Here is a 26,463-nt window from a genome sequence, read left to right as displayed (position 1 = left end):
CTTAAAATAAACACTCACTCAATTGCTTTACCAGTATGCTGATTTGTCACTGCTTTTCCCAGTAATTCATCTGTAATTCATGTCTGTTTTATTTTCTGTTAGTGCATCTTTACCATTGCATTTGGGAGGGTATTAAAAATATGTGGTTAAGTTGCACACATGCCGCAATGATTTACTTCATTGCCATGGTAGGAATTAAACCCCCTGTTGCATTTGGCAGGCACTACCACCCGCCCAATGCAACCTATTCAAGTGAATGGGGCCAAGTTGCAACTTCATTCAATGCACACAGTTGAGGTGTGGTAGTGTAACATTCAGGGTATTAAAACACATTTTTCCTCCTCACCGCCTATCAAATGTCTCTGAAAAGTGTCCCAAGCTTGGTTTACAAATACACCAAAAAGGAAAACTCTGCGCTCCTGAAAGTTCACCAATTATAAATCCACTTAATGTTTGTGAAGAAAAAAACATACATTAACACTTTAATTTTCGGAAGATCCAGTCCTTTATATGGTTAAAAAAGGGAAAGTTTCCACAATGTGCACAATATGATAAAAAAAGTATAAAAAAAACTTTCCAAATGTCTGCATCAGACCAGCACCCTCTTCAGACTTCAAATGGTTAAAGCTTGCGGTTTTAGTTTGTGGGCTGTCTAGCAAGACATCATTAGTGCAAATGGTGAGCACAGTACATTACCCAGCCAGATGTAAACATCGATCGAATGTCCTTCTCCTGGCTGATGTAACAATGTCCGGGATCCTAAGCTCTCTCCTATGCGGGTCTGGAAGCTTCACAGACCCGATAAATGTGACTGCTGGAGACACAGGGTGGATCAGCCTATCAGAAAGGACGCTCTCCCTGGGTGAACATGCAAGCGTCCCACGTCTGAGACACTGTTTCAGTAAACCAGCTGTACTGCAGGGAGAAGTTTAGGCGCCCTCCAGTGGGCAAATTGCAGTATGCGCTTGTTGAAAAATCAACAGCGTTGCATGGCGATTAAAATAATCGGATATAAAAGTTCTTATGCATGAATAGGATCTTCCATCATAAAAGGGGGATATTAAGAGGGGTCCTAGACGACGCGTTTCGCCCTTACAAGAGCTTTGTCACAGACAAAGCTCTTGTAAGGGCGAAACGCGTCATCTAGGACCCCTCTTAATATCCCCCTTTTATGATGGAAGATCCTATTCATGCATAAGAACTTTTATATCCGATTATTTTAATCGCCATGCAACGCTGTTGATTTTTCAACAAGCGCATACTGCAATTTGCCCACTGGAGGGCGCCTAAACTTCTCCCTGCAGTACAGCTGGTTTACTGAAACAGTGTCTCAGACGTGGGACGCTTGCATGTTCACCCAGGGAGAGCGTCCTTTCTGATAGGCTGATCCACCCTGTGTCTCCAGCAGTCACATTTATCGGGTCTGTGAAGCTTCCAGACCCGCATAGGAGAGAGCTTAGGATCCCGGACATTGTTACATCAGCCAGGAGAAGGACATTCGATCGATGTTTACATCTGGCTGGGTAATGTACTGTGCTCACCATTTGCACTAATGATGTCTTGCTAGACAGCCCACAAACTAAAACCGCAAGCTTTAACCATTTGAAGTCTGAAGAGGGTGCTGGTCTGATGCAGACATTTGGAAAGTTTTTTTTATACTTTTTTTATCATATTGTGCACATTGTGGAAACTTTCCCTTTTTTAACCATATAAAGGACTGGATCTTCCGAAAATTAAAGTGTTAATGTATGTTTTTTTCTTCACAAACATTAAGTGGATTTATAATTGGTGAACTTTCAGGAGCGCAGAGTTTTCCTTTTTGGTGTATTTGTGTATTTGTGGTACTTCAGGGTATCCGGATCTCTGCAGCACGGACTGTTCTCAGCCCATACGAGGGTTTCAAGTATTTCATGGGATATTAGTTATTTCCCATTGAGCGCCAGTGATTTTTTTGTATCAACCAAGCTTGGTTTATGTACACAAATCCTTAGTAAACAATAGAAAATGAACAAAAATGCCCTACTACTTTAATACAAATCTGATTTTCTTAGAATGTAGAATCTTTCATCTTTGTGCATTGGAAAGTTATTACAACAGTAGAAGTGCAGTGAGAAGTGGTGAAGTACAGTGTAGGAACCTATCACAACCAATCATTTTTTTCACTCATCTGAGAGCAGTTAACTAAAGTCATAATCACATGGATTACTGTACTTTCATCATCATTATTGCTATTTATCAACCTACAACAGTAAAGTTTCAGGTTGTTATAGCAAAGATGATTATGAAAAAATAGATAGCACTATAACTGAATTTTTTAAATATGATTAGTTGTGATAAAAGAAATTATATTGTATATATCTTGTCACTTTTATTTTCTTCATCATTATTTTAGTTAATATTTTTATAACCTAATCGCTTTATGTTGTGTTTTGTAATAATGTAGTTTTATCCTTATTTTTAACTATGCTACATGGCAATAAAACTATCTGTCAAGATATGTCAGAACAATTTATTAATTTCATACGCGTCTTATTTTATAGTGTCCAGCTCCTCTACTTTGCAATCTTGTAAAGTGTTTTATGATATCACATTTATGAATGATGTTGAACAAATGAAGTTACATTGTTTTATTCCAATCATTTAATTTGCAGTTAATAATGATTTGTTCCCGGAAAGGCTACAAGTACACAGAAAGAGACAGGGCATGGAGATAATTTTTTAGCTCCTTTGTGCTGAAAGTGATTTAGGGTCAGATGGTTTATTTTCAATCATTATAAAATATACATCTACATAAGAAATTAATCTTTCTGGTGAAAAAAAATAATTTCCTTTTTTCGTTTCAAAATGAAATCAAAATGTGAAGCTATAGTCATTAAATCAGGAGTGCTGAAATAAGAGAATATCCGCTGGCAAACGTTAAGCAAGACTGCAACAGATTAAAATGTCAGTGGTCTTGGGATATGGAAAGCTGTCAGACATAGCAGCAAGCAGCATTTGCTGGACCAGGTCATATTAACACATAAATAATCTTAACAAGAATCTGTTGCAAAGCAAAATACCTATATGAGAAACTTCCACTTAAAAGCTGTCATTTTCTGACACGTGATAGTTCCAAACAGTGTAGCCAAAGTTAGGAAGTTTTACTGTGAGCAGGCCTACTGTCCCTGAACTAGTATGAAGCTCAGAAAATGGCAGTGGCCACAGGAGGCATCTTAAACATGTTTTCTTTAAATTAGCAGTTAAAAGGAAAGTGTACTAAAGTGTATTTAAAGAGGAGGTCCAGCCTGGGTGAAAAAAATTAAAAGTCAGCAGCTACAAATACTGTAGCTGACTTTTAATATTAGGGCACTTACCTGTCCAGGGAGCCTGTAATGTCAGCACCCCAGCCAATCTTTGGATCGACTCCGGGGTGCTTCTGCTGCCATTACTTGTAAGGTTCCCTATTGCGCATGAGCACTGCACTTTCTGATTGGCCTGGTGGCGGGGTAAGGAGGAGGGGGCCGAGCTTACATGAGATTGGGTCGGGGCCTGTTTCCAGAAGTGGGGAAGGGGACCTGTTAAAAACCCCTGTTCCCCCCTTCCCCTAAAAGGTGCCAAATGGGGCACCAGAGGGGAGGAGGAAGTGTATACGTGGGAGTTCCACTGTTGGGTAGAACCCTGCTTTAAGTTACTACTTTAGATCTGTCTGTAATGTGCAAAAAAATGTGTGCTTTTCCAACAAGCAAAGAAACGCGTGGCTCTTTAGCAGACGCATGGGGGTGTCATTTAAGTGATAGTAAAATCTTTTTTTTTTTTAACAATAACAAACATGTTATACTTACCTGCTCTGTGCAGTGGTTTAGCACAGAGCAGCCTGGATCTCCCTCCTCTCAGGTCCCTCTTCAGTGCTCCTGGCCCCTCCCTTCTGGTGAATGCACCCACAGCAAGCAGCTTGCTATAGGGGTACCTGAGCCATTCAGACACGGAGCCAGGGTTCAGTCCCGCCCCCTCTCTCTCTCTTGATTGGCTAACTAACTTTGATTGACAGCAGCAGGAGCCAATGGTGCTGCTGCTGTGTCTCAGCTAATCAGGAGGGAGGGTCCCAAAGGGCACTCGTGTACATCGCTGGATAGAGATGGGGCTCAGGTAAGTATTAAGGGGACTAAGGAAGGCTGGTACACTCAGAAGGTTTTTTATTTTCTTAGGATGCATTAGGATAAAAAAAAACTTCTGCCTTTACAACCACTTTAATTCTTAATGACATCCCCATGTACAGTCAACCATGCATGTTTTTTCACACGCCAAACTGCATGGTGCTGCACAATTTAAAAACAGGCTCCTATGTTTCTTATGGGCAGGAAAACCTTGAAATGAATGAGCTGCCCTACATGTGCACACGTGTATATATAAATGTGAACCAAGATTATTCATTACAAGAGGCAGACACCGTTTTTGCTTTTCTTTATTTTGGATCATGTGGCACCTTGCTTTATAATAACTTATTTTAAACATGTCAGCTTAGTTTTAGGTGGTTCACTTTTGTATATCTAGCCTGCTGATGCACAGGTGACAGGAAGCATTCAGAGAAGCCATGATTCACCACTTCTCATGTCCTTATGTAGACTGTCCAGACCCTAGCCTAAACTTGTGAAAATATGGCAGTGAATGTGATGTGGCAAGGAGTAAAGGTTATAGGAGGACCAACCATGAAATGCTGCAATATAGATAACAGAGATAATCAGCAGAGACAGACTGTCCAGATTGGGTCCTAACAAAATATTCCTTGCATGAATACATGCAAAAGGAATGAAAATTGCACTAACAAGCATACACTTTCAAAACACATTTTGAAGCAGAACTAAACTCTTAAATATAACTGTTTTTAAAAATATATATTCAAGGCATGCCATGAGTGATAACTGTTGCAAGTTCTTGCGCTCTCAGTGGAAATATCAAGACATCAAATGGCTGATGTTATAAATGATCATGTGCAGCACCATGGCAACTGCAGATCAAACATAGGCTAAGATGGCAGATTCCTTGGCTGTAAAGGCTAGCAGGGTTTAGTTCTAAAATAAAATAAAAAAAAACCTTGTGCACAACTGTATATTACTTTACGTGAAAAAACAACAAATGTAAATTGTGCTACTGCCGGAGTCTATAAGTGTACCACTCAGTTAAATTTACAAATAAAAATAAAATGATCCAGTGCCACACTATGTGTATGCGAAATAAATAGTAAACAATAAATAATAAATAAAATAAGAAAAGTCCATGTGCAGGTCCAATATAAGAACGAATGATATAAAGAAAGTCCACGTATTGATCACTTAATTCCTGCATGTAGTGAACACACCGTGTATCACACACCCTGACACCACTAGGACTCACCTCCCACTTTGACCTATGGACAATAGGTCATATGCACCTGTCTTTTTGAGGGGTTTAGCAGATGCGGCTGACTTTCAATACACTCTCCTCCAAATCCGTTCACACCATGTATGACTCCCTCCAATTCCACCAATAATCACTAGGAGGTAAATCATACAGACCATCATTGTGACTTCAGTTTTGTCAGCATGGAGGAGAGTGTTTTTAAAGTCGGCCACATCTGCTAACAGCCCTTAAAGGGACAGTTGCAAATGACTTATTGTCCATCAGTCAATGTGGTAGGTGAACTGCTAGTGATGGAGATGTGTGTGATACACGGTGTGTTCACTTTAACCAGAAATTGAGTGATCAAGCAATTGAAGAGTTATTTAATGGGGCACTATATGCAAACTTTCTTTATATCAGTTGTTCTTACATTGGAACTGCCCGTGGACTTTTCTTATTTGTGCATTTATTTATTATTTATTGTTTACTAATTGTGACTAAGTTTGCCCTCTCTAGCCTTAGCAAATAAACCCCAGTGGTGTGCAAACATGTGGATTTTAAAAGGAAATGCTGTTTCTAGAAAAACATTGCGTAACACAAAGTAGCTCAACTGTACCCTCATGACTGTCATCCCTACTGCACCCTTGAGACAAACGGACACATGCAGTAAAATAAGACATGTACATAAGCTTTGCTGCATTTGCAAAATGTACAGGAAAAAAATCATCATGCAAATACTTGAGCAGTCTCTCATGCAAGCACACAAGTGGGTACTGTGCCCAAGCTATAACAGCTGCTTAGCGATGCATGTTATTTATGGAGGACCTATATAATGAATTTCTAGATTTCTCAATAGGGGTACCAGGGCATGAAAATGTCACCATCCAATTTTTATATTAGGGAAACTACTGCCAATATTAATGTACCATGTAAAGAAAAAAATAAAAGGCAAATTGGTGTGGATTCATAATTTATTATTTAAAGGTTTATACATCTGTCCAATTATTCATCTATATTTTGATTAATTTATGTCAGCCACTTATTCAAACACCACTTATTCTTGAATATCCAGTTCAGTTTTGGTTACTAATTCTCTGGAATTTTTTTTGTTGAATTTGAAAGAGTTCAGTGAGCAACAAATGTAATAAGGGGGGTGAAGGACCTCAGCTATGAGGATCAATTACATAGATTACATTTATTCAGTCAGGAGAGGAGGTGCTTAATAGAGCATATGGTTATAATTAACAAATTTATCAAAGGTGACTCCAGTAACTGTGAAAACTACTTAAGCCTTGTACATGCGGCCGGTTTTCCCGACAGGAAAACTGCGAGTAGAGCTTGCGGCCGAGAATCCCGGCCGTGTGTATGCTCCTCTCAGTTTTTCTGACGGGAAAACTGCCCAAAAATCGCCGGACAAAAAAAGATAACCAGCTCTCCTTTTTCCCGCCGGGAAAACTGGCGGACTTTTGCCCGGCCTTTTTTGGCAGTTTTCCTGTGGAGAAAACCGGCCATGTGTAGGGGGAAAGACTGCCCGAGCAGGTTCTCGGCTTTCCCCTCGGGATTTCTGACTGGAACTTTTCCCGTCGGAAATCCCACATGTGTGTACGGGGCATATCTCTAAGGTCCCTTATGAGGACACATGGCCACACTTTCATGGTAAAAGAAAGGAGGTTTAACCCTGGATTTTAGAAAGGCTTCTTCATTGTTAGAGCAGTGACTTCCTCTACCCGGTAGCGGTACTAGCTGAAAATGTTGACAACTTAAAAAGTTTTCCTCTGGAAGCAGAATATACAGGGCTATGGGAATAGTTGGAGAAAGAAAATCACACACACACACACACACACAGCCACACACACACATAGATTGAGCTGGATGGGCCTGTATATTTTTCAACCCTATAAACTATATGTAAGTATGTGCTACATTCTGCAACTGCTTTAGTTGACTAAATGTTCACCAAACATTATCTTGCGGAATCAAGTAGGGAGTTCAAGAAAATACAGTTTTTGGCTTGGACAAAGAAAGCAAATTTGGTGGCGATATCTCATAAACAGAATTTGTGAAATATGTACGAAAAGCATGTGATTCAGCTTCCCAACAGTCAAACCAACAATATAATGTTGGGTAGAGATGATATATTAACTTGAATAAAAAGAGAAAAAAACAAGAACTATATACTCAGTATTTGTTAGCTATTTATGACAATAGGATTGCTTTGCATTTAAAAGAAATGCTAATTCTTTCTTTACTTCTAGTATGAGAGATGCAGGATTTAGTAAGTCAGTAAACTGAGGAATCTAATGAAGCCTTACTTAGAAAGGTGTCTGTTAAAAAGCACAGTGACAGAATTTATCCCCCGTCATTACTGACTTCAACTCTTTTTCTCTTCTCTTCTGATCTTGTGCTGAGCCCACTAATGTGAATAATATAAAAGAATTAGAGCTCGACATACTGTCACTGCTTCATTGCCAACAATGCTGACAGTGGTACTTTACCCAATCTGCTTGTTTACTTTAACATGCAACTACTTTTACAACAAACACCCAAACTCATTATTCCGATCAGCACAACTTCTTCTAAAGTCAAAATAACAGAAGTGGAAAAATGAAATCCATATGCTGCTAATTATGGCAGCTAACAAGCAGATTTAATAAATCAGATTTAGGGCTCAAAGTCAGTATTATCTGTGAAATACAATTACTTTGAATTACTTTTAAAATATACGTGTTTGAGACACTGTGCTTATTACATTGAGCATACCTACATATTCATCAGGCAGCTATTTTTGTCTTTATGCATTTTATTTATTTCTTTTATGTATGGATACTAGTGAGCATTTTTTTTCTAGCTCAAATGTTGTATATGGTTAAATTTAAAGAGAACTATTTATAAAGCAGTGAATCTGGTATTTACCAAACATTTAGTGAGTCTTCCAGGCACATGCATTTTAAATGACAGTGAATGATTCACCACCAGTGAATGTTCAGTAAAAGTAACATGAAAATATCTGAATTCCCACAACTTAAGACACATGGCAAATAGCTATACAATATCTAAAGAGCGTTTTAGAATTTACATATAAAATATATATATATATATATATATATATATATATATATATATATATATATATATATATATATATATATTTCACAATCAAGGGTTTTTATTGAATGCAAATGAAAGCTTACAATTGACAATGTAATTACAAAGTAACATCTGATATAACAATGTTCGTTGACAGTAGAAGGTATATTTCTTTCATGTATACATAATTATTAGTTAGGTACTAATTTTTCATATTTATATTAGGTTAAACCAAATGTCCACAATACTAAAGACAGATTATTGGGTATTCTATGTGTAAAGAGATTGATATTTATTCGAGTATCTAAATAATACCCAAGGTTGCCATGTTTTAATAAAATTCTCACTATTTTCTTTTTTCATTGCCACAATCTCCTCCATCCCATAATTGTATTGGACTCTGTCCAACCAATCCTTGACTTGGCCTTGGCTCTAGTAGTTTTTCAATGAAGTAGAATAATGTTTTTTGCTGCAGTTAAAAGATGTCTAGATAATGACTTTTTGTATGTACTGGGTGTAAAGTGATTAATATGTAATGCAGCCACATTCAGGTTTATCTTACTATTTGTAATATGCTTAATCCATTTTGAGATCTGCTCCCAGTAGTCAATGATTGTGGGACATTCCCACCAGATATGAATAATATAATTTGATATATTTTTTAAGTTTTATAGCCTGGTCACATGATCACACAGCTCAGTTTGGATAGCTGGGGATAGGCACTTGATAATGTCACACAAAGTCAGGGAATGTAGTTCCACATCTGTGTCCACTGTTTTCCAGAAGGCCAAGCCTTCTGCTTCTACAGACTGCAGCTGCGGTTTGAAAGCGAAGGCCTCAGCTGGAACCCCCCTCAATCAATAGGGCTGACTGGGGGAATGCTGGATACACTGACTACAGTAGATACAGATACAGTAGGCTGTGTATTAGCATGGCATCATGTACAGCAAGCCTATGGATTCACACTGACAACGGAAGTATAGACCTGTTTCAGCCAGGTGTTTGACACTAAAGGAGGTGATGAAAAGGAATGCAGGCTACAATGTCAAGAATATACATGGACAACACACACTTAGTTAACATACACTATAAGTGCTTTATAAATATGGGGGAACACATATTTGCGCTAACTTAAAAGTAATAACCAGAATACAAAGCAGCTAGCACAGTTTATAGATAAGCAAACAAAAACAATATAATCCAATAGTGCAGCGCTCAAAATAAATGGAATGAAAAATTAATCCAAATAAACAATGTGTACATAAAGTCCACAAAATATATGTTCATCAATGAAGTTGAAGATATTGGACCTCCACCGAATGTTCAGTGTGCAGACACGGAAAAAACACACCACACCAACGTGCAAACAATCCGCTTACCAGAACAATATCATTATGGGCATGTAATCAGATAACGTGCAGGTCAGTGGCAATCACACTTCCAACAGAGTGTACAGGTGAGAGGTTATCCACAGGCAGCATCAATGATGAAATAACATCTCGAATGTCATGAAGGTCCAAAAGCATACATTGCGTTCATCAGCAGATATGCGGTCATAAAATGCAGAAAGGAAACGGCAATAGTAAAGCCCGTAGGTAAAACCAATAAGCAATTTATTGTATGGTACTTACAAACAGACAGGTAAAAAATGCATCAAATGATATAAAAACTCTGCGGCTTATAGCGTACTTGTGTCGGTCAGCCTTACATGTTTCATCCTATGGCGATATCTTCAGAGGCGTGGCCCAAGACACAAGCATGCCCATATTTATATACAAAAAACTCAAGCCATCTAGGCCCATGTTAGGCCCACATGGCATCACAGACAGAACACTTTGGTTCCTCTTTCCGGATGTATCTGAATCAGTACGGCCGCAATTTTTGCACCCCGGAAGTGGAATTTAGTTGCAGTTCCTTGCTCCCTGACCACCAGGTTAGTGAGAGGACGCAGTGCATTCACTGCTATTATCATTTATGGACATTTTTATCCAGATCTTCCACCTTCCTGATAGCACTGGGCGTGTGCAGAAGGAGTTGGATGATGCTGATTATTGTGCACAGCTGTCTGTGATGCCATGTGGGCCTATCAGAAAGGCTACAAAAAATTTGATTTTTTTTTTTTTATACTTACCAGAAGTGGCTGTTACTAGGCATATCGCCCCCTAACCTGCTACTTTCTTGTCCGCAGTGGTTTTCTTTCTTCTCCTCCTCGCACTGCTTCCTGGGAAATGGGGAGCAGTTCCTTCTGGGACCTTGTGTGTGTCCCAGGAGACATTCGCCCATTCGCATAGCGCCGCGCGACTCGCGCATGCGCAGTAGGGAACCGGGAAGTGAAGCCGCAGCTCTTCACTTCCTGATTCCCTCACAGAGGATGGTGGAGAGGCAGCCGAGACCCGAGCGATTACACAGCTCCTTTCTCTATCTGCAACGTAGAGAGCGTCCTGACTATCCTGTAGTCCAAGGGAGGGGGCGAGCACGCCACTCCACACCAGGGAGAAAGCCTTGCATTACTGTGTGGAGTTACAGACAGAAGTGAGGATTTCTCAGAAGAAATAAGGACATTTAAAAGCAAAATCGAAGGATGAGGTAAGTGAAGGAGGACTGCACTAAGGTAAAGGAAGTTATTTAGGAAAGAAAATTGAACCTTTACAACCCCTTTAATTTATTGATAATTTTAGTCCATTGCCTCATTTGTATTTGTTCCAGATTTTGTTTGGTGGTTATGAAAAATACATACCCATCTGTATGTACTATCACAATATGGCTGTTTCATTGGTCACTTTCTTCTACTTCAATACCAGTGTATCTTGGAGTACCTTTGTGCAGTCCACATAATTATTAAAAACAATACTTCTTGCTCTTAGTGCAAATACATCAGAAATGAGTGTGATACGATAGAAAATAGTGATGAATAAACTCAATATAACTGTATATAACAATATAACAGATATAATAACACTATTTAGTGACGCAGGTGCCCTAAATAAGTAGTGCATTGAATAGTCCACATAAATCATCAAATCAATTATAACCAGTGAACAAGTGCCAGCAATCATCAATGTAGTCCCAGTGCTCCGTCACCACAGATATATTGATACCTGCTTACCGGAATCATAGACCCCAAGAAAATAGAGGTCAACAGGGCTTGGATGTGGGATAAAACCCGAGAGGCATTCCAGTCATCATGCAGCAAGAATCGCCAACGTCTCAGATGTTATATGTCAAGGTAATAATAGAATGACACCAAAAATGGTCCTAGCACAGTATCCGGTATACCATAAAGAGAGATTGGAGGAATTATAGTACATTATCTTTATATAAGAACTTCATTAAAATAGTCTTGGACTGTACCCAGCCACAATTCATGATCGTTTGCCACCTTTCCATTGTGTTCATTCTCCAATTAAGAACAGGTTGCCTGTGTTTCACTTAGAAGGTTGCAAAGTCACTACTGCTCTAGGCAGTGGCGGCTGGTGTTTTTTTTTGGAGGGGTCAGCTAACAGCCGGTGGCAGGGGACAACCTAGCGAACCCCCCCTGCTGTCTGCCGATTGGTCTTTACCCCATCTAGGTGGTGGGGTGCAGCCAGCTGCTCCGGTGTCCCCTCCAGCACAGCAGGTGGACCCCATCTAGGTGGTGGGTGGCGAGGTGCAAGTAGCAGCTTCTGTCGTGCATCTCCACTCTCTTCCTTCTAAGCACTAGGCATCCAATAGGATCTCCTGACATTTAGGACAATCGGGAAACAGCCACACAACCTGCTTACTGATTGGAGGGGAGTAGATTTAGGGTGAAAATAGCACCCGGAGCCCACCCTTTTTTGAAGCCTATTAGAGCCTCTGGCTTTAATCACGTGCTTCAAAAAAACACTCCCCCCCATTGGAATCCATGGTCCGGTGCCCTGTATGTAGATCAGGAAGCCGGACGCATGGATAGAGGGGGCGGTGCCTGTGCACCCCAAATGGACGGGCTGCCTCTGGCTCTAGGTATCCTGAAGAAATCAAGGCAGGCAAGCAGAGGTTCAACAAAATGAATAGTCAGTTGAAAGAAAAAATAACAAAACCAGCTTTAATCCAGAAACTCCCCCCGACAGAATTCTGTGTTCTACCGCTAGATGCTCTCAGTTTGATTACAAGCAAAAAAACAAAGGGGGAACAGCCCATTGATGAACTTATCCTTCTTTCATCCTGCTCTCTCCTCCTATCAGTATACTTCTTGTCAGTACATGAACTTATTGGCTCCCTGCACTGCCTCTTCTTCTCACACTCTAGCTTTATAATACAGGAATTCCAAGAGGCTGATAATGTGTAAAATTCAGGTACCGCTTTAAGTCTTCAAATCCAAAAAGGAAAAGCAGGGGGTATTTAGAACTCAGAATTCAGAGAACACAGGGAAAGGTCATTGACAGTGTGTTAGGAAGGATCTGAGTTTACTGCATTAAGGGCATTGATATGTAGGTGTGCACATTGTACTGTTTGTTTGAGAGAAAAATTATAAATACAATTTAAAATCGAGTTTCCCTTCAGGTGTCAGTGATCAATGTGGTGGTTTGAAACCTCTTAATAATTTTACAACAATATCATTGATAGGCAAACCTTTAGTCCAGTTAGTAACAATGGAGCATTCCAATGTCTTTACAAAAACCCTATTTAGAGGTTGATAGGGCTGACATAGTTTTGTCTTAGTCTAGTGGGGATTAAAGTATCCAGAAAGTTAGATTTCCAGTTGCTCATTATCTGTAAATAGTGGAAGAGGTGTTTGGAAATTACATTATATTCTTATGTCCTGGAATATTTTATTAATGAAAAGATTTCTGGAGGCCTGGTTGTTCTCACACTGCAAAGGCGTATTTTGAGAAAAGCAAGGTAATTTGCCCATTTTTTTCTGTAACTCACGCTAAGCTATAGTGGTGATGATGTTTTTGCAGAAATTGCTAGGTAGTTGGGAGATTTCGCTGTGTAGCGTTCCAATCATGTTTTATGATTTAGACAGCACCACCTCTAATTTAACCGCTTAAGCCCTGAACCATTTTGGTGGTTAAAGACTGGGCCACTTTTTTGCGATCCGGCACTGCGTCATTTTAACTGACAATTGCGCGGCCGTGCAACGTGGCTCCCAAACAAAATGGACGTTCTTTTTTACCCACAAATAGAGCTTTCTTTTGGTGGTATTTGATCACCTCTGCAGTTTTTATTTTTTGCGCTATAAGCAAAAAAAGAGCGACAATTTTGAAAAAAAACACAATATTTTTTACTTTTTGCTATAATAAATATCCCCCAAATATATAATACATTTTTTTTTACCACAGTTTAGGCCGATACATATTTTTCTACATATTTTTGGTAAAAAAAATCGCAATACGTTTATCATTTATTGTTTGGTTTGCGCAAAAGTTATAGCTTCTACAAAATAGGGAACTGTTTATGGCATTATTATTAATAAACATTTTTAACTAGTTATGGCAGCAATCAGCAATTTTTATCATGACTGCGACATTATGGCGGACATATCGGACACTTTTGACACCATTTTGGGACCATTGTCATTTTTACAGCAACCAGTGCTATAAAAATGCACTGATTACTGTAAAAATGACACTGGCAGTGAAGGGGTTAAACACAAGGTGGCGCTGCAAGGGTTAAGTGTTTCCTAGAAAGTGATTATTACTGTTAGAGGGCCTGGCTACACGTGAAACACTCAGGTGACACACCCGCGGTCGCAATTGAGAGGCACGAGATGGGCGCGCGCGCACACCCCCGGTGGCGTGCGCGCGCCCGCTGGGCAGCAGATTTAAATGGATGTACCTGTACGCCAATCTGCCTGCCCGTGCCATTCTATCGACGTACAAAGGCATGCGGCGGTCAGCAAGTAGTTAAAGTTAGAGTGTCTAGAAGACTGTGTTATCCAGCTGTGTTGTATGGGTAAAATTTGTTGTTGAAGTCTAATGCCTCATGTACACTGCTGCTGGTATACGGACGTTTAGATGCAGTTGGGCATTTTTTTTCAACAGCTCATGACTTCTCCTCTATTTTTTCTGATCAGTACTTGTACACAGGGTCGTTTATAGTCGTTTTTAGGCAGTTGAGTTTAGAGGCTTTTTCTGGAACCCAAAATAAATTAGCTCAGAAGCTATGTTTAGAGGCATTTCAAGCACGGCTAAACGTGGTAACTAGCATTTAGCAGCGTTTCGGTTACAGATGTTTTTCATTTTAACAAAAAAAAATGTTTTTTGCAAAATGCTTCTAGACCCAAATGCGGCTTCTAGCTGTCAAGTTAAATCGTTCAGAAAAGGTTGACTTTGCGTGTACATTAATGTGAAAAGGAGAATATCATCGGAGAATACTATTATTTAATGATGATTTATTACTATTATCATCATCATCACCATTTTTAATTCTGTGTTACCTTTGACAACTCCCTGTAATTTACTAGTCGGGTTTAAATAATGGGAGATGGGCTCCATTGCTGATTAAAAAAGAGGCGGGAAGGGGGCATCCCTGCTTACTCTTGTTCAAAGTGAATGCTGTACACGCAAGTCCTGGTGTGCAGATCCTTGTGGAGGAAGTATACATGTTTTAAAGGAACTGAAGGACTCTGCCATGGAATCCTAATGAAGTCATGAATGGAAAGATCCACTAGAGACTCACATTATCAAATGCCTTTTTTTCATCTAAAGTAACAGTTGAGATATCTGTCAATGATGTTCCTTGGCTTAATCCAGTACCAACAGAATTTTTAAATTACAGGAGGTGTTGAAAGGAGGAGTTTCAGGAGGGGGAGTCAGTACAGGAGTCATTGTTTGCAGGTAGAAAAGTACCATGACATATATAGTCCTTAGAAATTGATAGAAAACAGCATAGGAGAAACTACAATGCATGAAGGGAATTCAGGAAGTGGAAAGAGATGACTAGCAGTAATTACACCATCAAAAGGATATTTTGTAAGAAATCTTATTTTGGATTGTCAAAAATAAGTATTGTTTGTATTGCTACCACAATCAGGGCCACCATTAGGAATTTTGGGGCCCCACACAACTTCAGGCATGGATGAACCAGGGGAAGGGGGTGCTGCCGTCTGAAATTGAGAAGCGGGGGGGGGGGCTTTTACAAGAAAAAGAAGAAATAAAGAAATATATATATATAAAGAAAGTTATAAAAAAAGGGGGGTAGCCATCCGGGGCCCTGGGGACCTCTGGGCCCTTTAATAAAAAGAAAAAAGAAACCTCTGGGCCCTTTAATAAAACAAATAAATAAAAAAAATATATAAAAAAAATGAACATTTATAAAAAATACATAAAAAGGGGGGTTGCCATCTGGGGGCCTTGGGGACCTCTGGGCCTTTTAATAATAAAAAAAAATAATAAAAATTTTTTTTATAAAAAAAAGGGGGGGTTGCCACATGGGGCCCTGGGGACCTCTGAGCCCTTTAATAATAAATAAATAAATAAATATATATATATATATATATATATATATATATATATATATATTTATATAAAAAAAATATATAAAAATATATATAAAAATGGACCTCTGGGCCCTTTAATAATAATAATAATAATAATAATAATAACAATAAAAATAATATATATACATAATATAAATATATATAAAAATAAATATATAAATATATAAAAAAAAAAAAAAAATATATATATATATATATATATATAAAATAATAAATAAAGGGGGGGGGTTGCCATCCAGGCCCCTGGGGACCTCCGGGCCCCTTACAGGTGTACTGCCTGTACGCCCCTGATGGCGGCCCTGATCACAATGTTGAAGTTATAAAATGAAAATGTATCTGTGATTTATTTAAATAAATAGCTTTTGTTAGTAGCTGAATGATTCCCCTAACGCTACTGCTTTTCTGCATTGCCATCACCCTGTCCTATCCTCCCTGCTGTGTGCCTGCAAGCAGCTTTGCACTGCTGCCTACCTGTAACTTTCCTCTTTGGTCTCTTCACGTGAATCCTTTTCATGCTCTGTGGGCCAGATTCATGTAGAATCGTGGCGGCGTAACTTATCCTAGATAAGTTACACCGCCGCTATTTTTCATCGCAAGTGCCTAATTCACCAAGCACTTGCGATGAAAACTACGCCCGCGGCCTCTGGCGTAAGGCGGGCCAATTTAAATGGGCGTGTGCCATTTAAATTAGGTGCGCTCCCGCGCCGGACCTACTGCGCATGCTCCGTTTCCTAACTCCCGCCGTGCTTTGCGCGCCGTGACGTCATTTTTTTTAACGGCGACGCGCGTAGCGTACTTCCGTATTCCCGGGCGGCTTACGCAAACAACGTTAAATTTTGAATTTCGACGCGGGAACGACGGCCATACTTTAGACAGCAATACACTTGCTGACTAAAGTTAGGGCACCAAAAAAAACGACTAACTTTGCGACGGGAAACTTGACTACGGACGACGTAGCGAACACGAAAAACCGTTGTGGATCGGCCGTAACTCCTAATTTGCATACCCGACGCTGGTTTACAACGCAAACTCCCCCCAGCGGCGGCCGCGGTACTGCATCCTAAGATCCGACAGTGTAAAACTATTACACCTGTCGGATCTTAGGGATATCTATGCGTAACTGATTCTATGAATCAGTCACATAGATAGAAACAGGGATACGACGGCGTATCAGGAGAAACGCCGTCGTATCCCTTTTGTAAATCTGGCCCTGTGTGTCTATATTTTACTCCCAACTCAATGTGCCTCCTGATCCCGCCAGGATTCCTGTGCACTCAACTGGTCTTTGCCTCCTCTTTATGTCTTCTGTGTGTCTGTTTCTCTCCTCACCATAGCGTACACTTACCTGGGCTTCATCTAGCACAGCCTTGATGGTGGATTAAAGAAGTTTATCAACTTTGATTGCTGTTTTAGTGAGGTCCCCTCTTAAATCTTCCTTGGAGGAAGTGGCAACTGGTTGGGTATGCTGGCCAGGGATTGAATGGTGGCCATCTTGGCTGTATCCTCCGGACTGATGTTTTGTAGGTCAAGTCTGGTCAAATATATCTCAGAATTCATTATGCAGCGATTCTAATCACATGCCCTGATATAGAAACCCCTAAAGTGTGTTCTGAACTAAAATAAAACTTAATTTTATTTTAACATTGCAATAATAGCTCAGTGTGTTGTGTCTTGTATACGTACATAAAATGCAATAAAGTTTCCCTTTAAAAGTCTATTGAGTCACAGGGTAAATAGCAGTGTCTATTATAAATATTCAAACTATGTAGTGTAAGATTAGGGAAAGTCTAGTAACAATACACACAGTAACAGTTACTGGATAATAGATGGAAGAATGATAAGCATTTATTTCCAGATATAGGACTTATGTAAATTTTCAAGGGTATTTATAAGTGTCCTCTTCAAAAAAACTTGTTCTCATCTGGACTAGGTGCTGCTCTGACAGCTGCTCACTCATTCAGACACATGTATTTGCACTAGATGTCAACTTGCCAATTTGATAGACGTGCTCTTATTGTTGTTTAGGAAAAAAAGAGAAAATGTTAATTTGATATCTGACCTTTTACTTTAGAGACTGTAAAATGTATTCTTGAAGAACACTTAGGCAGTGCAATGTTGTAATGCAGTTACATTCTTTTATTTATTTAAAGAGAAATTTATGTAATTTTCTGTCTGATTGTGAATGCAACCTTTGTCCAATGTATTACTTGCCTTTGCAAAACCAGATTTTATGGTAAACAAGAAAAAGGTATGAGGGAGCACTGGGCTTAGTGTCAAGCTGACAGTACTCCATTTCCAGTGCTGATGAAAAGCAGAAGCACATTTTAAGAATTATACAATTGTGCAATAAAACATGTCAGAGAGTTAACTTAAAAGACTATTATATTTTAAAGTGACAATGATATTTCAAGTATACTGTAGGTAGAGTATGGAGAGCTGTGTCATTCTGTAGCTATTTTTTTCTCTTGGGGATTTCAGCAGGGAGCTCTTCCCTCCATGGTTTATGTTGCTGTTCCTTCCTTTTTAGAGATTTGTGTGTTTTCCCCCACCTTGAGTTGTCCCACTTCTCCTATTGCATTTAACCTTAATGTAAACTACAAATCAAGCAAGGACAGTGGAACCCTTTTTTGATGATTGCAGCAGGTGTACAAACCCAAAAACTCAAATGCAGAGATCTCACTACTGGAGTACTCAGTTATATGAAACGACTAGGGCATTTAGCTCTGTAGAATATAACAAACACTTGAAGGTATATTTATAAATGTTTTCACCCAAGATTCACACATCTTTCTTTTTTAATTGCATTTGGTGAATGTATCAATCCTGTGTGAAAGCTGTGAATCTTGAGTTAATCATTTATATGTAGACTCCTCAGATGGCATTTTATGTAAGTGATCTTCATGTGACTAAGGATGGGCAGAACTCCCGAACAGGGGAAATGTTCTGACCCAAACGGCAAACCCTATTGAAGTCCTTATGACTTACCCCTGCTTTATGAGGCTTAACATTACGCCGGATGTACGACTTACGTAAACAGCGTATATTAATGCGCCCGGCGCAAGAACGTTCGTGAATCGGCGTATCTCACTCATTTGCACATGGGAATCGAATTTCCCATATGCCTCCAGCGTAAATATGCGCCCAAGATACGCCGGCGCAGGCAAGTTACGTCGGTCGCAAGAAGCCTATTATCTAGTTCTATGGGCACAGCGCACAGATACGACGGCGCATTGTTACACTTACGCGGCGTATCTTGAGATACACCGCGTAAGTGCTACGTGAATCCAGGCCATAGTGTCTGGGTTGTCCCCTTAATGTGTCTGTAAAGTGGCACATCTGTAGCATGCATAAACATGCTGCAGCAAAAATGAAATTTCCAAAGAAAACAAAATGGTCAAATCCCATTTAAAATGACTCATGGTTACAATTGCAGGTGCCCGGCTATTGCAAAAATAAAGAAAAAATGGTGTGTCCCTTCGGGACTGGTATGGGTTTGAAGGGGAACCCCACGGCAATTATTTTTTTTAAATGCCATGGGGTCCACCCAAAATTTATACCAGACCATTTTACGAGCAGGCAGCCTGGCAGGCCAGTCCACAGGGAGAGTTTGAGCAGGCGTCCCCTTTTGAACCGTACCAGGTCACCTGCCCGCAACATGGGGGGGCGTGCTTTGGGACAGGGGGCTGTCCCTGATGTAGATCCATCATCAATCATGCCACTGCCAGACCTGAAATATTAGCTCCACCCATGACGAAGGCTAACCGCCAACTGAACTGCAGGCTCTGCCGTTTGACAGTTCTTAGATAGGTAAGGGGCAGGGCCACCTGATGACATCACCTGGTGGCACTGCCCTCTTGTGACATCACCAACCCAGAATGCACCACTCAGTGACCAATTGGCATCCAATTCATACTGGTGTGAATCCAGCCTAAGAGGACCCCCCCGGTACTATAATACAAGGAATTCTTAATTTTTATTGTTTCACTTTAAGCATCATTAAAATCCCTGCTCCTGTAAAAACTATTTCAAAAAGGGTTTTGCATTGATACATGCCACCCAGGGCAGTACCTGGGCCTCCATACCCTTTTTGTGGCCAATAACTTGCATATAAGCCTTCAAAATGGCCACTTTTGATTTTTCAAGTTTGGGTGCCATAGACTTTATTAGGGTTCAGAGTTCGGGTCTGAACTTTTGTGATCTTCAATAGTTCTAGTGTGAGCCAAACCGGGGGTTCGGCCCAACTCTACAGGGTAAGTAAGACTGCTTTTCCTGTCCTTTAGACAGAAACTAGCATGTAACCCTTGCAGTGCGGGCACAGCCCCACTGCAAGGGAGGTTTTTAACTTTTACCGGCGTTTGACTTTAACCACTTCCCGACGGCCGCATGTATATGTACGTCCACAATATGGCACGTACAGGCAAATGGGCGTACATGTACGTCCTTGCCTTTCCGCGGGTCGGGGGTCCGATCGGGACCACCCCCCCGCTACATGCGGCGGTCGGGTTCCCTCGGGGAGCGATCCGGGACGACGGCGCAGCTATTTGTTTATAGCCTCTCCATCGCGATCACTCCCCGGAGCTGAAGAACGGGGAGAGCCGTGTGTAAACATGGCTTCCCCGTGCTTCACTGTGGCGGCGTATCGATCGAGTGATCCCTTATATAAGGGAGACTCGATCGATGACGTCAGTCCTACAGCCACACCCCCCTACAGTTGTAAACACACACTAGGTGTACCCTAACTCCTACAGCGCCCCCTGTGGTTAACTCCCAAACTGCAACTGTCATTTTCACAATAAACAATGCAATTTAAATGCATTTTTTGCTGTGAAAATGACAATGGTCCCAAAAATGTGTCAAAATTGTCCAAAGTGTCCGCCATAATGTCGCAGTCATGAAAAAAATCGCTGATCGCCGCCATTAGTAGTAAAAAAAAAAAATTAATAAAAATGCAATAAAACTATACCCTATTTTGTAAACGCTATAAATTTTGCGCAAACCAATCGATAAACGCTTATTGCGATTTTTTTCACTAAAAATAGGTCGAAGAATACGTATCGACCTAAACTGAGGGAAAAAAAATTTTTATATATGTTTTTGGGGGATATTTATTATAACAAAAAGTAAAAAATATTGCATTTTTTTCAAAATTGTCGCTTTATTTTTGTTTATAGCGCAAAAAATTAAAACCGCAGAGGTGATCAAATACCACCAAAAGAAAGCTCTATTTGTGGGGAAAAAAAGGACGCCAATTTTGTTTGGGAGCCACGTCGCATGACCGCGCAATTGTCTGTTAAAGCGACGCAGTGCCGAATCGCAAAACCTGGCCTGGGCATTAAGCTGCCTAAAGGTCCGGGGCTTAAGTGGTTAAACTCCATCCATACGTTATTTTCAGATTATCTCCCTTGCAAGATTTGACTGAGCGGATAGCCGAATAAACTGAAGCAGATTTGCATACCTTTGTAGTGTTTTCATTTTTTATAATGACTTATGAACACATGTGTGTATTTTCCTTGATACTCTTTTTTTTGCAATAACATTCAGATTTTTAGGACAAACTTTTGGGGTGTACCAAAAAGCTTTAACAGGACATTAATGTTAATTAATGTTAATTAAAATTGCATAATTGGTGACAAAGAATGGAGTGAGCTATGGAATAGGAGGGGGAGGTCACAGGAGCAAGAGTGGTCCTAATACTGGTGGATAGTGATTTAGAGCACTTAGGCCCAATTTTAGTCCATTATCTGTTGTGTCAAACAAAATGATCATTCTCAGTTTTAAAATTTTACTTTCCAAACTTTTTAAGTTCCTACACTGTATGGAAGACTTTCAACTGAGAACAATAATTCTGTTTAAGACAAAAGAGAATGGACTAAATGTGGACCCCAGTTTTCTAAATCACTATCCAACAGTTTTTTTACCACTCTCATCTCTATGATCCCCGACCCCCACCATTCCGTAGCTCTTTCCATTCCTTACATTCCTTATTTCACCAACTAAATAAGTTTAATTACAATTGCTTTGTATGTTTGAATAATCCCCCTGTGTGCTGTGTGACAAGCATAAGCCGTTAAAGTCTATGGGACATGAACATGAAAAATAAAAAGTGCTAATTTTAAAGGCTTATATGCATGGTATTGTCATAAAAAATGTTTGGGGACCTGGGTCCTGCCCAAGGGGACATGTATCAATGCAAAAAAAAGTTTTAAAAACTGAAGTTTTTTCAGGAGCAGTGATTTTAGTAATGCTTAAAGTGAAATAATAAAAGTGAAATATTTCTTTACATTTTGTACCAGGGGGGTGTCTATAGCATGCCTGTAAAGTGGCGCATTTTTCCAGTGTTTAGAACCTGCGCAAAATGACATTTCTAAAGGAAAAAAGTAATTTAAAAATACTCACAGCTATAATGAATTGTCGGGTCCCGCAATACAGATACAAGTCATTGAAAAAATTGCATTGGTTTCTCCCCCCGTCCATTACCAGGCCCTTTGGTTCTGGTATGGATATTAAGGGAAACACCGAACCAACATTTTTAAAATTTTAAAAATGGCATGGGGGGCCCCAAATTCTATACCAGACCCTTCAGGTCTGGTATGGATTTTAAGGGGAGCCCTGTGCCAAAATTAAAAAAACAAATGGCGTAGGGTTCCCCCAATAATCCATACCAGAACCTTATCTGAGCAGGCAACCTGGCATGGTGCAGTGAAAAAAGTGATCCAAAAGTGTCCAATCATGGCTGATCACGATGTAAACAGAAAAAGATGGTAATCGGCTTTTCCTCACTCGCATCTTTCAGACGCGAGTAGAGGAGAGCCGATCGGCTGCTCCTCTGACAGGGGGGGTTTGCGCTGATCGATTATCAGCGCAGCCCCCCCCACTGGACCACCAGGGATGCCACTAGGACACCAGGGATGCCCACCACAGATGCCACCAGGGATGCCCACCTAGACCACCAGGGATGACAAACACAAAACAAAGATGCCAATCAGTGCCCACAATGGATGCCAATCAGTGCCCACAATGGGCATCACTGATTGGAAGGCATTGTTTGGCACTGATTGGCATCATTTAGTACAACACATACATTAGTGCAACACATTAAAGTGCCCAACTATGCCGCCTATCAGTGCCCATCCATGCTGCCTATCCGTGCCGATCCATGAGGCCTATCCGTTCCCATCCATGCCGCCTATCTGTGCCCATCCGTGTCGCCTATCCGTGCCCATCAATGCCGCCTATCCATGCCCATCCGTGCTGCCTATCTGTGCCGTCTATCAGTGCCGCATATTAGTGCCCATCATCAGTGCCCATCAATGCCCCCACATCAGTGCCACCTCATCGGTGCCCATCAGTGCCGCCTTATCAGTGCCCATCAGTGCAGTACCATCAGTGCCCATCAGTAAAGGAGAAAACTTACTTATTTACAAAAAACCTTTTTTCTTTCTAAATTTTTGTTCATTTTTTTTTTTTTTGCAGAAAATAAAAATCCCAGTGGTGATCAAATACCACCAAAAGAAAGCTTTATTTGTGGGTACAAAATGATAAAAATTTAGTTTGGGTACAGTGTAGCATGACCGCGCAATTGTCATTCAAAGTGCAACAGCGCTAAAAGCTTAAAATTGGTCTGGGCGGGAGGGTGTATAAGTGCCCGGTATGGAAGTGGTTAATATCCATACCAGACTTGAAGGGCCAGGTATGGAATATGGGGGGACCCCTACGCATTTTTTTTTACATTTTGGTTCAGGGTTCCCCTTAATATTCATACCAGACTCAAAGGGCCTGGGAATGCACTGGGGTTTTTTTTTTTCAATTACTTTTATCTGTATTGCGGGACCCGACAAATCATTATAGCCGCAAGTAGTTTTAAATGACTTTTTTTCCTTTAGAAATGTCATTTTGCGCAGGGACTGTTCTGAACATGGGGAAAATGTGTCACTTTACAGGCATACTATAGACACCCCCAGGTACGAAATTTAAAGGAATATTTCACTTTTATTGTTTTACTTTAAGCATCATTAAAACCACTGCTCCTGAAAAAACAGCAGTTTCTAAAACTTTTTTTGCATTGATGTCCCCAGGGGCAGGTCCCCAAACATTATTTATGACAATACCATGCACATACGCCTTTAAAATTAGCACTTTTGATTTCTCCCATAGACTTTTAAAGGGTGTGCCACAGCTTTCGAATTTGCCACAAACACCCCAAATCGTTCTCTATTTGGCGAACAGGGGAACACCTGACTCGACTTACGTTGGACTCCAACATCGGACTCATCGGGCTTATCCCTACTGTGTGAGATTGTGCTTAATATATGAGGTAAAATATTATCATATAAAAGGGATAATAGAATTGTAAAGAGTGGGATGTGAACACTTTATAATATGCAAAATGTATTGGACACAATGAAAACAATACAATGAACTTTGGCCAGAGTTTTCTTTTCCTTTGTATATGTTCGCTATATATGATGGCAAATCCCATATCCCCTTTCCCCCACCCAAGTTATATCCCCCAATAAACAAAAACAAAACAACGCAAATGTCTGTTCATTGTCTCCGAGGTGATAGATGGAAGTTGCTACTAGTTACTAACATCCACCATATCACCCCGCTGCCAGCCCTTCATCTATCATCTCAGAGACAATGAACAGACATTTGCGTTGCTATATATATTGTAAGAGGTTAGCTCAGTAGTGGGGTGTGTGACCCCTTGGATGGGTTCACCACACACTGAATTTATACAGACTGGCAGTCGAAGATGGTTGAAAACAAAGTTCTTGGTTTATTTTTCCATCTTGCTGGAAAACAATTGCAAGCATCCAAACAGCATAAACAAAATCAAACATAAAATAAACCCTAGCCACTCTGGGCGTCTACCTTCCACACAGGAACCTATCTATGGAGTCTGACTCAGCCTAGCGCTGGGCAGACAGTGCTGGTCCTACAGCACAAAACAATAGTCTTTTGATTTTTATCACACAGAAAAATCCATCCTCTCCTCACCTCCACAGAAGACCTTCTGGCACTGCTCTCCTTACTCACAAAGACTCAGGATTATGCAGCCAATTAGTGGCAATCCTCTGGGCTACTTATAGAGGCCTTAATTGCCTCATTATGAACAGCTGAAGTTTTTCAACAGCCTTTAGCCTTTCTCTGGCTACGTTTGTAGCTGACGCCCGATAATGATTGGTGTATTGTCCAAACAAGACAGAAATGTATCTCCCGTCTGTGACAACACCCACAGATTTACCTGACTTCCTGTCACATACCCCCCCTCTTGTTTCAACCCTAGGGTTGGGACACAGGTTGCCAGGCAGGCATCTGCATTCCCCATTTTAGCACTGGGGCGATGCGTTACCAGTTCAAGCCTTTTAATTTTCTTCTGAAGCTCATCTATCATGCTTTGTTTACTGTCCAGATCGGACTTGCTCTGTACGCTGCTCATCAAACGTTTCACCCTTTTTTTCAGTTCCTCATTTTCCTGGTTTACTTCATCTTTTTCCTTCTGTTGCTTATTAAGGGTTCTCTGCTTTGTTCGCAACTCTTGGTTTAGGTTTTCAAGGTCTTCTGTGAGGTTATTCTCTCTAGCCTTGCTAGTTTTTAGGGCCTCTTTAAGCTTTAGTTGTAGCTCATTTAAATCTTCAATCCGTGCCTTTAAATCTTTGGTCTGTGCCCTCCACTTCAATGGGGCATGATCCGTCACCAGTTCAAACTGTCTACCCACGAGGTAGTACCAGAGAGAATCCAAAGCCCATTTCACCCAGGGGATTTGTATTCGTGTCATTATCTCTTGTTTTATTGATTATTGATCACAAACAGAAAATTATCATATTCAGTATTCAGGCCCCACAGCTTCAATTTATTGGCTTCATACTGGGCTTTCTTTTTTTGACGGCAAGCTCTGGAAGCCAGCTTGTTTTTCTCCTTACAAGATCGCGGCCTGGCAGTGACAGGAAGCTCCGATACGGGTGCTAGGTCACTGATTACTTTATTCAGTTTACGCAGTTCACCACCAATCTGCAGAAGTTTTCTTGGATTTGGAGTCAGGTCTTCCACATCTGTCCTGCGAGATTTCTTCAGAGTGTACTTGCCGTGATGCAGACCATTCTTCTGGTACATATTACTGGGAAGCGTGTCTCTGTCCCATTCAGACGATCTAAGCATCCCTTCATGTTGAGAAGGCTTTAATTGCTCGCTATATTCCCAGAAATACCTTCGCTTTCCTATTTTCTTCGATGACACGGTAGTTATTCCTTTCAAATTTTCAACAGAATCATTTTCATGACCTGGCTCTGAGAAGGTATCACTGATATCATGTTTATCATCTTCATTGTCTTCTTCTTCCTCTGAGTCACTGGCTCCTCCTTTCACAGGTGTATCATCATCACCACTGCCTTTTTGTCTGGTTGGCTCATCATCCGAATCACTGGCAATGCGATTTTGAGCATCTTCATTTTCAGAGTCACTAGCATTACGATTATTGCTACCATTTTCTACATCGCTGGATGTTCGCTGCCTAGGTTCATTATCTTCTGAATCATCAGAGTCACGCTCATCTTGAA

This window comes from Rana temporaria, chromosome 5 (assembly GCF_905171775.1).
Source record: "Rana temporaria chromosome 5, aRanTem1.1, whole genome shotgun sequence".
NCBI classification, from domain to species: Eukaryota; Metazoa; Chordata; class Amphibia; order Anura; family Ranidae; genus Rana; species Rana temporaria.
The sequence above is the reverse complement of the archived record's forward strand: the minus strand, read 5'-3'. Positions refer to the sequence as shown.